The following is a 13,273-nucleotide window of genomic DNA, read 5'->3' on the forward strand; positions in this document are numbered from 1 at the left end:
AAAAAAAAATAAAGGCAAGTCACTTGGCTTTGTTAAACCCCCTCATTTGCTGTGTCCCAGTGCCTCTCCCTGAGACTGGAGGTCTTTTATTTGGTGGTGTTCCTTACCAGGCACTGAGTGCTGCAGCACTGTGTGTGCAGTGTACACTTGATACATCGTCTAAGCACTGGAAAGCGTTCACTCTCCTTGTGCAATCTCTCAGTCCTGATGTAAAACAGGCAGAAGTGCAGAAATTCCTGCCATAATGTAACATGATTCCAGGAATTAGAAATTTCCATCTCGGAATGTACCAGGAGGCAGCAGCATGCCTCGGCCGGCGGGGATGGGCTGGTAGTGGGATCTTCACTCTCTGCTTTAGTGCACTGTGGGTGTGTATGGCTGCTAGAACAGAGAGTACAGAGTGTAGGAATATATGTAAATATCTAATTTTTTTTCCTGTAGACAGTGAAACTTCTTTCAAGAAGTAGATCTAAAAATGTCAAGTGTTGGCTAGAAAGTGGCACTGAGCGCCTCGACCCAAAGGCTGGATGCTGCTGACATGAGAATCAGTAGAAGTTTTGCCTTTGGCTTTTATGGCTGCAGGACTGCATCTGAAACATCCTGTAAAGTGATCTGAAAAAAGCTGTGAAGCTGCAGAAATGCACAGATAAATCTGAAAAGCAGTGCACGGAAGGAGGCTTTTTAGAATATATTGTTGTTCATGTGTGTGTGTGGGTTTTTGGTTTTTGTAATGTCAAGGAGCTTGGGAGTTACTGGGAGTTTTACTAAGCTTGAGAACAAAAGATTAAAGGAGTATCTTTTAGAGGTTTTTTCTTTTTGTAATCTGGAAACCCGCTAAATGAAGTAAACATTCATTATATTAAAATTCAAATAACAATTTAAAAAGAAGGGAGAATGCTTAATAAAACACGAGTAAAATTAATTATTACTAGAAAATAAGTTTTTTCCACTTGCAAACAATTGACAGGGTTTAGGAATCAAGTCTGGGGTCAAAAGGTCTTGATGGCCAAGTCAAAGGGCACCCAGAGATGTATATTAATGCGTGTCAGCTTCTAGATCCTAGAGTCAAGCAGTAGTTCATAAAAGAAACAAGGCATCTTAAGAAGAAGTGTTATTAGCAAACATCAGGTCAAAGTTTATCTTTGGGTCAATGTGTATGGGAGGGTCATCCATTCACACTTCTAACACAGGCGTTATCCTTAAAGCTGCCTCAGCGCAAGGTGTTGAGGGAAAACAGAAATATGAAGCTTTAACTGGGGAAACTTGATAATTTATCAGAACACTTTGCAAGGTTAAGACTTAAATTGTGACATCCTTAAGGGATCAAAGGAAAATGAGGATTGTATGTAAATTACTTTTTTTAAAAGAAAATTTATTTTATATTATTTCTTTTTAAACCTAAAGCTGAAACATTCTTTTGTATGGACATACAGAGTTCTCAGAAATGTCTCTGCACTCTTTCCATCAGAGCTGATGCTATAGGGGACAGACATGTCTTTCTTTTTTTGAAACAACCCGTATAGCCAATGTCAAACCCTTTGATGTGGAGGTATTGTAAATCTTTCCACGTGATTCCTTCCTGGAAGCCATGGATTTCCTGAGAAGCGTGTTGACCAGTTCATCCCATTTACAACGCTACTTCTGCGGCTCTGCTTTCTCCTCTTCCCACCGCCTTGGGTGTGGGAACCCCGGCGCCCAGGGCAGCCGCGGCCGGGGCGCTCCGCGGCTCAGACCTGCAGGAATGCTCCCGCTGTGCCGGGGCACACAAAGGCTGCCTACTTGCTTTGACAAGCCCATGCTGCAGAAAAATCCTTGCAACCTTTTGTTGCTCCGTGGTGTTGACTTATTTTTAGTTCCACGCTAAGATGCTCCCCGTTGAAACAAGCCAAAAAAAAAAAAGGGAAAAAAATGGAATACTGTTCTTTTAAATACTGTTTTTTCAGTGCCTTTAGGAGCCACTTTGCTTGACTTTCTAAAGAGATGGGTTTGAATGGTGCAACTGTGGTTATGTTTTGGAGGGGAAGAGCATAGTTGTAGGAATAATAAGTATGACTATTCACTAAAGCCCATTATGTTTGCATTGAATGGCGATTAAAATATAACGTGCAATGATAACTGGGTATTTCTGAGAACCAACCTCACAAGAAAAGAGATTATCTGTTAGATTTTCACCTGCATAGTATGAGTATTGTAGATCTGAACTGTGCATTTATTACGTAACATTGTGCACTGGAAAGACCCAAGTTCCAGAGACATCAGTTAGCATAATGGAAAACCATGGCATGATCATGAAACCAGTCATGTGCTTGCTGTTCTTCTGTGCAGTTATAGCAGAATAGTTCCAACCTCTTAATTAAGTCTTTCGGTAAACCTTTCTGAATTTTGTTTTGGTAAAATATATGAGAAAAGTCATAAGAAAAAAACCCTTGAGCTGTAACAGTCAAGCTTTAATATTTTTTAGACAAAATGCCTTTCCTGTTGGCCCCTGGCAGTGGGACAAAAGTGACTTTTCTTTGGAGCACATCATATTTGCTAGGAGAAGTTTCCTGACTCCAGATGGAGGAATTCCTGTTTGGGAGTACAGGGAGAAAGTGCCTGTCCTTTCTGCTGTGAGCAGGGAATGTCCCTGCCTTAGGGAAGGAATGTGCTTCCCTAGCACTGAGGTGAAAACTGTAACCAGACCTCTCTAGGTCCTCTGAGTTCCTCCACTTCATCTGTGGGCATTATACCATCTCTTGGACATTATGGTGCTTACTTGGACTGTGGGACAGCCAAACTCAAGTGCTTGGGGCTTATTTGGGGGTGTGTTGGAGTTTTGGTTGGTTGGGGGTTTATGTCTTTTTTTTTACACACCCATTGGACTTTTTGAAGAGTAGAAATAGAGAGGGAGCTACTGGTCTCAGATTGGCCCGTTGGTCTCCACTGTAAAGCATCCTGAGTGCGTGCCGTGACCACAGCATGCCTCTCCCTCTAGAAGACAGATGATTCCTTCTCTTTTTCCATTTTTCACAAAAGACTTTAACTAGATTTTGTTTTTCTGCTAGCGCAGAATCAGGAAGGCGTGGGGGAGAAAGCTTGGAAGGAGAAATGTGAAATGAGGAGAAGGGCAAATATTTCCCTCCTCACCAAGTCGCAACCATGGTCTGAAAGCATGAAATGGCATCAATTGGAAACATACCCAAACGGCAGAGCAGCCGAACCATTGCTGGTGTAATCTGTCATGGCTCCAATGAAGTTAATTTGAAAGTCTGTCTGCTCCTAAATAGGTGCAAAGGCCTTCCAGTGAATTGTGTGTTACCATAGGAAATCACGTTAAAGGGAACGGCCTTTTAGGAGTCTGTAAGTCATCACTTGTAATGGTTGCTGCATTGAGTTTGATGGAAGTGCTCAGAAAAATTTGCGGCGTTGACTTCAACTTTGTGAGAGTATCTGTACTGCTAAACTGAGAGTTCAGACTCTGTAAAGTGCTTTGTGCTAGAGCCTGGTCCTGACAGAGCTCTGCTAAAAAGTGGGAGCTGAGTGCTCTCACTGTGTCATGGGAACAGACTCCTGAAATGTCAGACCATACTGAATGTGGGGTGCAGAATTCAGAAATCCAAAAGTTTGTGCAGTGTGCTGGTGAACTCGGATGCTAAGGGGGAGTGTGGGAATCTCGGTTTCTTCCGTGGCTCAGCAGGATCAAATTTACTTCTAATTCTTTCTCCCTAATTCTGGTTGCAAAAATTAACCAAATAAGAACTTGAATTTATTAGACAGAATTAGGAGTTTATCTTGTTCCTAATGAAACTGACGGCAACATTAGTTTACTACAAGATGGTGCCCACTAACATAATAAACAATTACTTTAAAAGAGGAAAACAACTGAATGTCAATTAAGACAAACATCAGAATGACAATGTTCCATTTTTCCACTGTACAGAGAATGATTTGTGGCCAAGGGATTACTTTTGAAATTGTTTTGAATTCTGCCCTTTAATTTATTAAATGAATCCTTCTTAAGAACTTGATTACTAATTCACTCTAATTTAGAAAAGCCCCACTGTCCTTGGATGTAGGCAGAGCCCTTAGGGGTCTATAAAACTGTCAATATGGCTGTTAATTTGGCTTTTCTTTTTTTCCTTATGGCTTAAAGCTTAATTGTGGGAGCTGGGAAGATGCCATGGTTTTGGTTTGCAGAGACTCAAACAGTGTCTTATGGGTTTCAGATCCCATCAGAAGTCATAGGAACCCTCCTGCTTCTGCTGACATGCCAAGCTGGAAAAGCTGTAAAAATCTGGGGAGGACTGGGGATTTGCTGAAAGTGAGTCCCACCTGGTTTTCATGCTGGAATCAGAGATGGACAAGAACCAAGTCACTTAGTCTAAATGTCCCTCAGCTTTGGGCGGGTCTGGATCCTGATCAGGATCTGAACTTTTTGTGCCTCAGGCTTGTCTCTAATTGAATCCATGCAAAACCAGACATTTCGCATGACTTTGATGCAAAACCATAAATAGACCCATTTTATATTCAAAACGAAGTCCAGGTTTGCTTAGAAAGATCACAAACCTTCTACTGAACCTTGATGATCCCAGATTATAATGAAAATTGAAGTCTCCAATGCAGTAACATTCCTGAAGGGAATGATGCTTGATTTTTGTCTTTCTAGTTAAATGTGTAACCTTTCTGAGAGAGGCAATGATGTCCCACTTGCTTCAAATTTGGCAGAAGATGGTCTACACCCTTGCTTACACAAAACCTGATTGTAATTAAATTTCTTGGGTTAGATCCTGATCAAAAAAATCCCAATGGCACTTATATTGGTTTAGTGTCTTGTAAAGAACAGTATAGAAATAATTCCAAGTGATATGGCATTAAAAAAGCAAGGAGACAAAGCACGGAAGCTTGGATGAGATTTTGTTTGGATTGAAACACTTCTTGCAAACTCTTTTCCTAAGCAGTCAAACTGGGGAGGGGTGTGTGTGTGTGTGTGGAAATTGGACACTTGAATTTTGCAGAACAATTCTCATGTTTTGAAGGAGACTTTCACGGTGCAAGGATTTTGGCAATACAAATTCCGGTACCTGGGCAGAACAGCATGACTGTAACTTAATTTTAATGACAGATGCAGGCTCTTCTTTGAAGATCCCAGTCTCAGCATTCACTGTGAAGTTATCCACTGCACATGGTGGTTAATCCATTCATATGTAATGATATATGTTAGAATTAAGTGAATGCTCACCAGAGCACAGCCTGGGTCAAAGTTTGTTTGTAAGATGTTGTTTGGTAACTGCCCTTAAACTCTGATTTGGAAAGTCTAAGTGGAGTGTCTGAATAGGTAATTGTCACCGAAAACATCAGAAATGTTTCCAGGCCATCTGTCACTCAGCCACTTGTTGTTATTTGTATTGCTATGGTAAACAGGAGCCCTGCTTGTGGACTGCCACTGTGCTGGGAGCTGTACCAACACAGATCTTGCAGTGTCCCTGTGAAAAGGACCTAATGATGCAAGCATATGATGCTTGCACAGACATGTTTAGACTTTAAAGTAGAGATAGAGGCTCTTGAGCCCTATGATGAGCAGTGGTCTTAACCCACTGGTACCCGACCTGCAGCAGATGTTGGCAAGCTGTCACAGCAGAGAAACCCCTCTAGAATTAATGTCTAGTTTGGTGTCTGTTGTGAGCCCAAAGGCACAACAGCTATGTGCTATGAGGGACAGAGGAGCACATCGCTTGGCAAACAGTAGATGAAGGCAAAAAGTCCACTGCACTCACGAGGTAACTCTTGCTTTGGTTTCTGTGGAAGTATTAAACCTGGGACCCTGGTTCTCCTTACCCCGCTTCTCTAACAATAAAAAGGAAGCCACTTAGAAAAGCTGCAAAGATCCTGTTTCTCAGTTGATCCCTGTTTCCCTCTGTGGACACAGGAGGCTGGCTGGCAGCATGCAGCTTTTATTCTCTTCTGTCTCTCTGCTATTGTGCAGAGTTCACTCTGGCAACCTCCCCCTTACGCATCTGGGGCATCTGTCAGGCCCCATCGCCGGGCTCTGTCCGGCTGGGTTGCAGGCCAAGTTTTGACTTCCTAATCTGTATTTAACTCTTTGATGTGGCTCTCAGCAGGATTTGACCTAAAGCAGACAGAGGATTGCATCTCACAATCCATAGGGTATGAATTGAAGGAAAAAAAAAATTAGCATTATAAAAATTTGCTGTCAAATAAAAAGAAAGAACATGATTTTTGCTGAAATTCAGTGGGTTTTGAATGCTTGTCTTTTCTAAGCTTCCTGGAAAAGCCCACCAAAATATGTACTGCTTGTCTGCATAGGCAAGGAAGGCAGCCTGTGTGTCAGTGGTTGCAGTTCTTCCAGTACTCATCATGGGGGTATTTCTCTTTCAGAATGGATTTAGAAGACGAGATTAATGAGCTTGCATGCAGCCATACTCAAGCTCCCATTTTAGGCCTTGTGATGTTTTCACACAGTGGCAGGTAAATGCCAAGCACCCCGGAGAGTCTGCTTTCAAGGAGCCCTCTCGCTTTTAAATGTGGTATAATATTAAGAGGATTTAAGTGTTTGCAGGAGAAATTATAAACAAGCATTACTTTTTTTTTTTTTCTACCTAAGGAAGCTCTCTCATTGCATGTTTTATGATGGAGCTATTAGAACTCTCATTTACTGGGCACCTAGCATCACATGGACGAGTCTTTGCAGGCTGTGGTGCTCTTAGTTGTGTATGAGCAGAACAAACAAGGACTCAGCTGAGTGGTGCCATAGCACTGGAAGACAAGATGAAGCAGGAGCCAGGGGTTTTATAGCTGACATAAAGCTTCTCCCTGATTCCCTCCTCTCTCCCTGAAATGCTGAGGACCTCTGGGAAAACAGAACTTTTAAATAGATGCTATCACTTAACCCTAAAGCCTAACAATTTAAGATAGATGATTTTACAGAGATGAAAGATTATAGCTAAGAAACTAGGCATTTTAACTTTTCTGAATTCATCTTTTTGCATTTTGACTATTTTTTTTCCTGGTTTTAAACTCTGAAAAATGACCAGTTCCACTGTTATCTTTGAGAATGTACCCTATTTCTGGAGGGTAAAATCATCACTTTTGATGAAATCACTGATTTTCAGTGTGTGGGAGGTGATCCAAAAATGAGCTCCTCTTCATGCTCCAAAGAAAAAAGCACAGGCAGTTTCATTGGGATCCCCATTGGGTAAAAGGAACTAAATCAAAGGCCATCTACATTGTCTCTTCTGAACATGGACATTGCTAGAGCCTGAGGGTGATTGAGGGCTGCATCTGACCCTAGAGGCTGGATCCAAAGACCACTGAAACAATGTGATTTGCATGTAATACTGGGGTTGTAGAACTAGATTCTTCAGAGTCTCTTCCTTTGGGAATGGAAAGGAACAAATGAGTTATAGTAGCTGTGGGTTTGTACCTTATGTATCACTTAAATACTCTGTTTAGACAATCAAGTCACTTTAAGTAATTTAAGCTCCAGGTGCTTATGTTGTAGGGACACTGTGGGAGTGGGATAAAGAGAAACAAGAGTGAAAATATGTTTTGTAATGTTAGTGTCCAAGCAAAGCCTACAGGTCTTACCAACAGGCATCCTGCAGCTTCTGCTATGTGTGTACCAGCCAACAGTTAAGAGAAGCCAGTGTGTTTATCTCACAAAGTTTGGTGCAGAGTTACTTTTTCAGTTTTTGGGGCTGCTAATAATTCAAAGAGGCAGGTATAAATTGGATAATGTCTGTAGAGGTTTCAAAGCAGATGATATTAAGTATGTGTATGTTTAGTCAAATAATTTTTGACATCTCTACCGTTAAGCATTCACCAGCAACCATCGTTCTTGTAGGTTTTCTAGGACATTTATCAGCATCTGTCAACAAGCAGTAAATGAGAGCAAATGTATGGCAATTACATATGTCTGTGGAGTAAAGAATGGATCAAGAGTGACTCCCAGCTGGCACATTTTCCATGCTGTAAAGGTGCTATGGGCTTGGCTGCAGCCCAGCACTGCACATCACTCCCTTTCATTGACTGCTCTGAGGTCAGCTGGTGCTGGGCTTTGTTCTGGTTTTCTTACTGAACTGAAGAATTGTAAGTTTTCTTTGGAATTTAAGCTCCCCATGTTTCTTTCGAACAGAGAGCAAGCTGTATACCTTGCTTCATTATTAGCAAACCAGAGCTCACCCCCTTATAGCAGTGTGTGTGTGATGTGTTTTCTCATGTTCGTTTAGTATCTGTATTATGGCATTACAATGGTCAGGTGACATCTGCAGGCTCTCATAGCTTTTGCCAGGTTTGTTTGCTTACCCATGACTCAAACTACTCTGCTTTAAGTGCTGCACTCTGAGCTCTCAGTAGATGGTCCCTGGGAAAGGCAATTAAAGGATGATGCCCAGGAGCTCATGGGCATGCAGACCTCACAGGGTAAGGAACAAGAAGCATCTGTAGGTGACTGGCTCTTGGATGGAATTCAGGTAATTACTGTAACAGCATCACAGGCACTGTAATGAATGAAGCAGCATTGTGTGCTTTAGGGAGTCTTGGGCACAGAGTGCTGCACCCCCAATGCTGGTACCCAAGGCAGGAGCTGGAATGAAAAACCCCAGGCAAAGTAACACAAAGAGGTGCTGAGCACCCTGCTGCTTTCCCGTTGTAGGATCCTTTCATCCCAAATGCTGGAACAACCGTAAAGGCAGGGGCTGTCTTTGACCAGTGGGACTGGAGGGCTCAGTTCCCAGTAGGACCAGGTTCCATGACAGAAGATGATGGATTTGAGGTCAGCGCCCCAAATCTTATGTAGTTGTAATGGAAGTGCCCTAGAGTTACTAACAGCTTTGGATGGAAATGGAGCACTTGGCAGTAGTAGGTAGTGCCTTGAAAAATCAGTCACAGGAAAAATATTTGGTGAAAAATGTAACTTATTTTTATTGACTGAAATCCAGAATATAGAGGGGAAAAAAATCAATACTTTCAGTTTTCTCTCACAAACCACCCCCTGAAATCTTCTGCAAAGTTAAATGATTTCTAGAGGAGGTGGAGTGTTCAATGACAAAATACATTATTCTGTTTTAAAAAAAAAAAGTCTAGAAGTATTTTGGCCATTCCAAGTGATAAATAGGGATGGTCATATAACTTAGTGTAGCTCAATAGCAGGTAAAAGTGGCTTGAGAGGTGGTCTGGCTGCAGCTGTAAGTTTAAGAAGAGATGATATCCTTTATTTCCCATAGAGACTTTGAGGACTGTAATCATGACATTGAGATGAAACCATCTACAACAGCTTTTTCTACCAGTGCTTTTGAATAAAGGATGGTATTAATTCAGGTGCTAGAACTAGTTGAAAGAAATAAGAAATGTATTAAAACAGCCTCACATTTTTTTTTTACCTAAGCCATCTGTGGCAGTTTCTTTTTTCTTCAAAAACGTTTTAGCAACACTACAAGTTGAACTAGCGAAGCAATGAAGAGCTGTTCTTGAAAAATGCTTGTAAGCTTTTGCTGTCTTGGTGTGCCCAGTAGTTTGATCAGCTTGTATAACTTAGGAGTTCTGTTTGCATTGTGTTGCTGCAAAGGATTGAGCCAAATATAATTTATAGATTTTTTTTTCTTCTGCGAAATCCATACTGCCTACACAGTTGAGAGGTTACTGACAGCTCAATTATTTGCAGTGCTTTAACTCTCTAATACAGTCTCGTTATTTATCCAGGGACCCTTTCATTTGCTTTATTTAATTTCTCAGATGACAAATTCCATCCCCCAGGATACTCAATGTTTTCAGTCTTAATTGGTTACCAATCGCCTCTTCCATCAGCTGATACCGGCTTGAAGACATGATGCCAATCCTTTCTTAATATGTTCTGGGAATCCTGCAAGAGAGATCTAGCTTTCCTCCTAATTCTCCCTGTCTTACATTAAAATATCACCCAAAGTATTCACTTCCTAAAGGTTGTTAGGAGCAAACCTTATTTGGATTTGAGCATTTAGTTTTCTTCCCCTCATCCTAAATTTAGGAGGCAAAGTTCTTCTTTAATCCTCAGGAAGTTTTTCTTTGAAATGTCCCAGTGAGAAGAAAAGACGTTGCAATGCTTAAGTACAGTGCCTGTTACCACAGATGCTCCCTGTGGGAAGGACTGGAAAAACCCCCAGATGTGGGCACTCGTGAGCTCCCGGTGAAAATCAGCGGGACGTGCTTGTGACTCCTCTTCACGCTTTTTGAAAAGCTCTCCGGGTGCACAGGCTGCGCTGGGAGGGCCAGGCTGGGGTGACTCCCAGTCTGGTGACGGGGTGATTGTGCTGGTCTGTGCTCTCTTGTGCCGGGTTATCTCAGTGCCGGCTCCCTCTCGCTGAACTCCTTCCCTGGGTCTACCGGGAAAGACGGGAGAGATCGAATGAGGGTCAAAGTTTTCTTGGATCCAGCTTTGCTCTTATACCAGGAGAAACAGCGGAGTAGTCTTTTGAGGCCAGTGAGCGGAAACTTTACGAAGTCAGCAGTCTTGGCTGCATGGGGAAAACTGTAGCAATTTCATTTTTATTTAGTCTTTAAACCTGAGCTAACCCTTATGTGGGTACCAGCCTCTGAAACCACAGGAAAAACTCCCACAGGCTACATGAGTTTTACCAAATCACATTATTTCTTGGTTTTCTTTCATGTTCCTTTTTTTTTTTTTTTTTTTTTTTTTTCCCCCCAGACACTGTAGCTGTTCAGGTAAATCTGGTTGAGAGTCTGGCTTGCCTGGTCTGTGCAATTTAGGGAGACCCATCTCCAAACTTTCTGCCCTCCCTTGGCAGGCTCCCAGGGCTATACACACACACACGTGTATGTACTACCTGTACATTAGGAGTGCTAACTGCAGTTCCTTTACATTTAGTTTTCAGTGTAAAATAATAATCATAACAGTTCTCAGAGCAAATTTGCAGCAGTGAAACTTGGGAGCAGGCCCACATGCAAAGCTGTTAAGTACTTTAATGTTACTTGTATCAACAAAACAAATCTTTTTTTTTTTTTTTGTTGCAAAGGAGGTGGTGGAATAAGAAGAGATTTTTGTAGTTGTATTTGCAGTTTCCTTTTTCCTTCCTTTCACTCTAGAAATTCTTTATCCTTTCATGCACAGTTGAGAATTAGCCATTTATTCTTAGTGCTGGAGATGCAGTCTTTGATATTTAAAATGGAATGTGTTCCTTTTTGATGCTCTGTGGTTTTGAATGAAGTACATGCTAGCAGATTAATGGTGCAGAACAGTTAGATACTGGGCATTTTTTTCCTTTCCATATTATTTCATCATTCAAAAAAAAAAAAAAGAAATATTTTTTTAAAAGAAGAGCTCGTGAATTGTCTATTGTCTGTGCAGTTAAATTGTTTTCACAGTGTTGTCATTCTCTTCTGAGTTGAAATCGTTGAATAGCTATGAGCTGTCACATTTTTTGTCAGTTATAACTGCATCAAGCTGTGCTGACAAAATGTCCCTGCATAACTGTTAATATGCATTGTCATTTTAAGCATGGAACAGTTTAGCTAATGATTTATCTCTTATAATGCAGCACTTGGGGCAGCTGTATGATTTGTCTCTTTAGCAAGTCAAGTAATTTCTTTAACAAAATGTTAAGCACAGATGGGCCATAGGCTGTCAGTTAACCATTATTGTGCATGCATCTGCTTGCCTTCAATGCACTGTTTTATGTATTCAGCCACTTACTTAGGCACAGTTCTCTGAAAAGCGGAACCTACTCTGATTGGCAAATAAAATGTTCATTTGTCTCTTCTTCCTATTGTTTTGTTTTGGTAACACATGTCAGCAGCTCAATTACCCAGTTCATTAACAGCTCCCAATGGACATGATGGCCAACCCATGATAAGGAGGGCGATTGTGGCACATATGGTCAATAATAGCTGGTCTCTTGGTAATTGTAAATAAAAGTCACTGTTGGCCATTTCCTTTTACTGCAGCTACTGTTTTCCTTTTCACTTTGCTGTACAAAGCACGTTTCTCTATGTGAATCAGCCCTAACAAAATAAATATACCATCCATTCCTCTCAAGAAGATCTCTTTTATCACTGCTGTGGTGGTTGTTTCCTCTCTATGCTGACTTTCCAGCTTAGAGCTCACAGGATTTGGGGTTGCTCTTTTCCAATTCCAGCAACGGATTAATTACTCTTTTTAATCAGTTTACTTAAATAGCAACATATTTTATCCACATTTCTCTCATTCTCTCACTGCAGATTTTTGCAAAGTGCCTGTGGAGTTTAAAAAAAGCCACTTACAATGTTTTTTCTGAGTGTGCCCTTTACAAATAGCAGTGGTTTTCAAAGGAGTAATTGAAGTGTGACTTAATCCTTGTTAGATGAGCGATATTCCTGTCTGGAACAGAGGCTTTCTTTTTGGTTTCGTTTCCCCTTCTTTGATATTTCATAGGCAAAATGCCAGTAGAACAGGTTAAAAGCAATTCTACTACTTGTGCATATTTCACATTGTACTAGGTACTCTGTTGCTTTCTAGCAAGGTAGAGAATTTCCTGTATGTTTGCTGATTCTAAAATTTTCATAGGAAAAGAGGAGCATGCAGCAGGATTAGCATGTTTTATGATAACCTCACTGAGAAATCTTTTGTGGCTTCTTGTTTTGTTCTTTGTTTCTTGAAATTTGCTTTTCCTTTTCCTCTCCAAGAAGACGAGTCCAACTGATAACAAGTGTTGGGCTGTGACCTAACTTGGGTGCCTGAATCTTCCTTCTGTCCTCTTCCCCTGTTGATGGTGAAGCACAGAAAGCAAATATTAAATCGGATGAAATTGCAGCTCTGAGTCCCGGTAACCTTGACCAAAGTGCTGTGGTGGGAGCATCAGAACCTGAAATTTAGGGATGCTCTTCCGATCCTTGAAGCAGGTTTTTATCTTGGATAAACACAACCTTCAGTTGTGGTGTCTTAAGAGCTCACAGGTAGCTGAGGGATGACTCTGGAACCCCTGAGCTCATCCCCCACTGCCTGCCATATTCATAACTAATCTGTAGTCTCCTCCCCAGGCTGCAGGCACTTGGGGAGTTGTTGAGTGTCAGAGTTTATTTGTCCTGGTTTGATTAGCACAGACCTGGCAGGGTGTATTTTCTTTTTAATGGCTCCTTGCTGTGACAGTGAGGTTTTGGGAGGAGGAGGAGGAGAGGGGGGGAGCCTGGCATCATGTTTCCCCAGGCAAACACAGCAAAATGAAGGACTGATGTGCTGGGAGGGAGGGAGGTGGTTGGCTTCAGAGTCCTCCTTATATTTTGTATGGATATGTGAGCCTGCCCTTAA

General features: G+C 41.5%; 1 protein-coding gene across 6 annotated transcripts in view; it reads left to right on the forward strand.

Annotated features, from left to right (window-relative positions):
* PAX3 (paired box 3) overlaps positions 1 to 13,273 on the forward strand; it is a 76,337-nt gene that overhangs the window by 32,948 nt on the left and 30,116 nt on the right. The gene's annotated exons all lie outside the window — the stretch shown is intronic.

The sequence above is a fragment of the Myiozetetes cayanensis genome, unplaced genomic scaffold, assembly GCF_022539395.1.
Source record: "Myiozetetes cayanensis isolate MyiCay16 unplaced genomic scaffold, myiCay2020 scf13, whole genome shotgun sequence".
NCBI classification, from domain to species: Eukaryota; Metazoa; Chordata; class Aves; order Passeriformes; family Tyrannidae; genus Myiozetetes; species Myiozetetes cayanensis.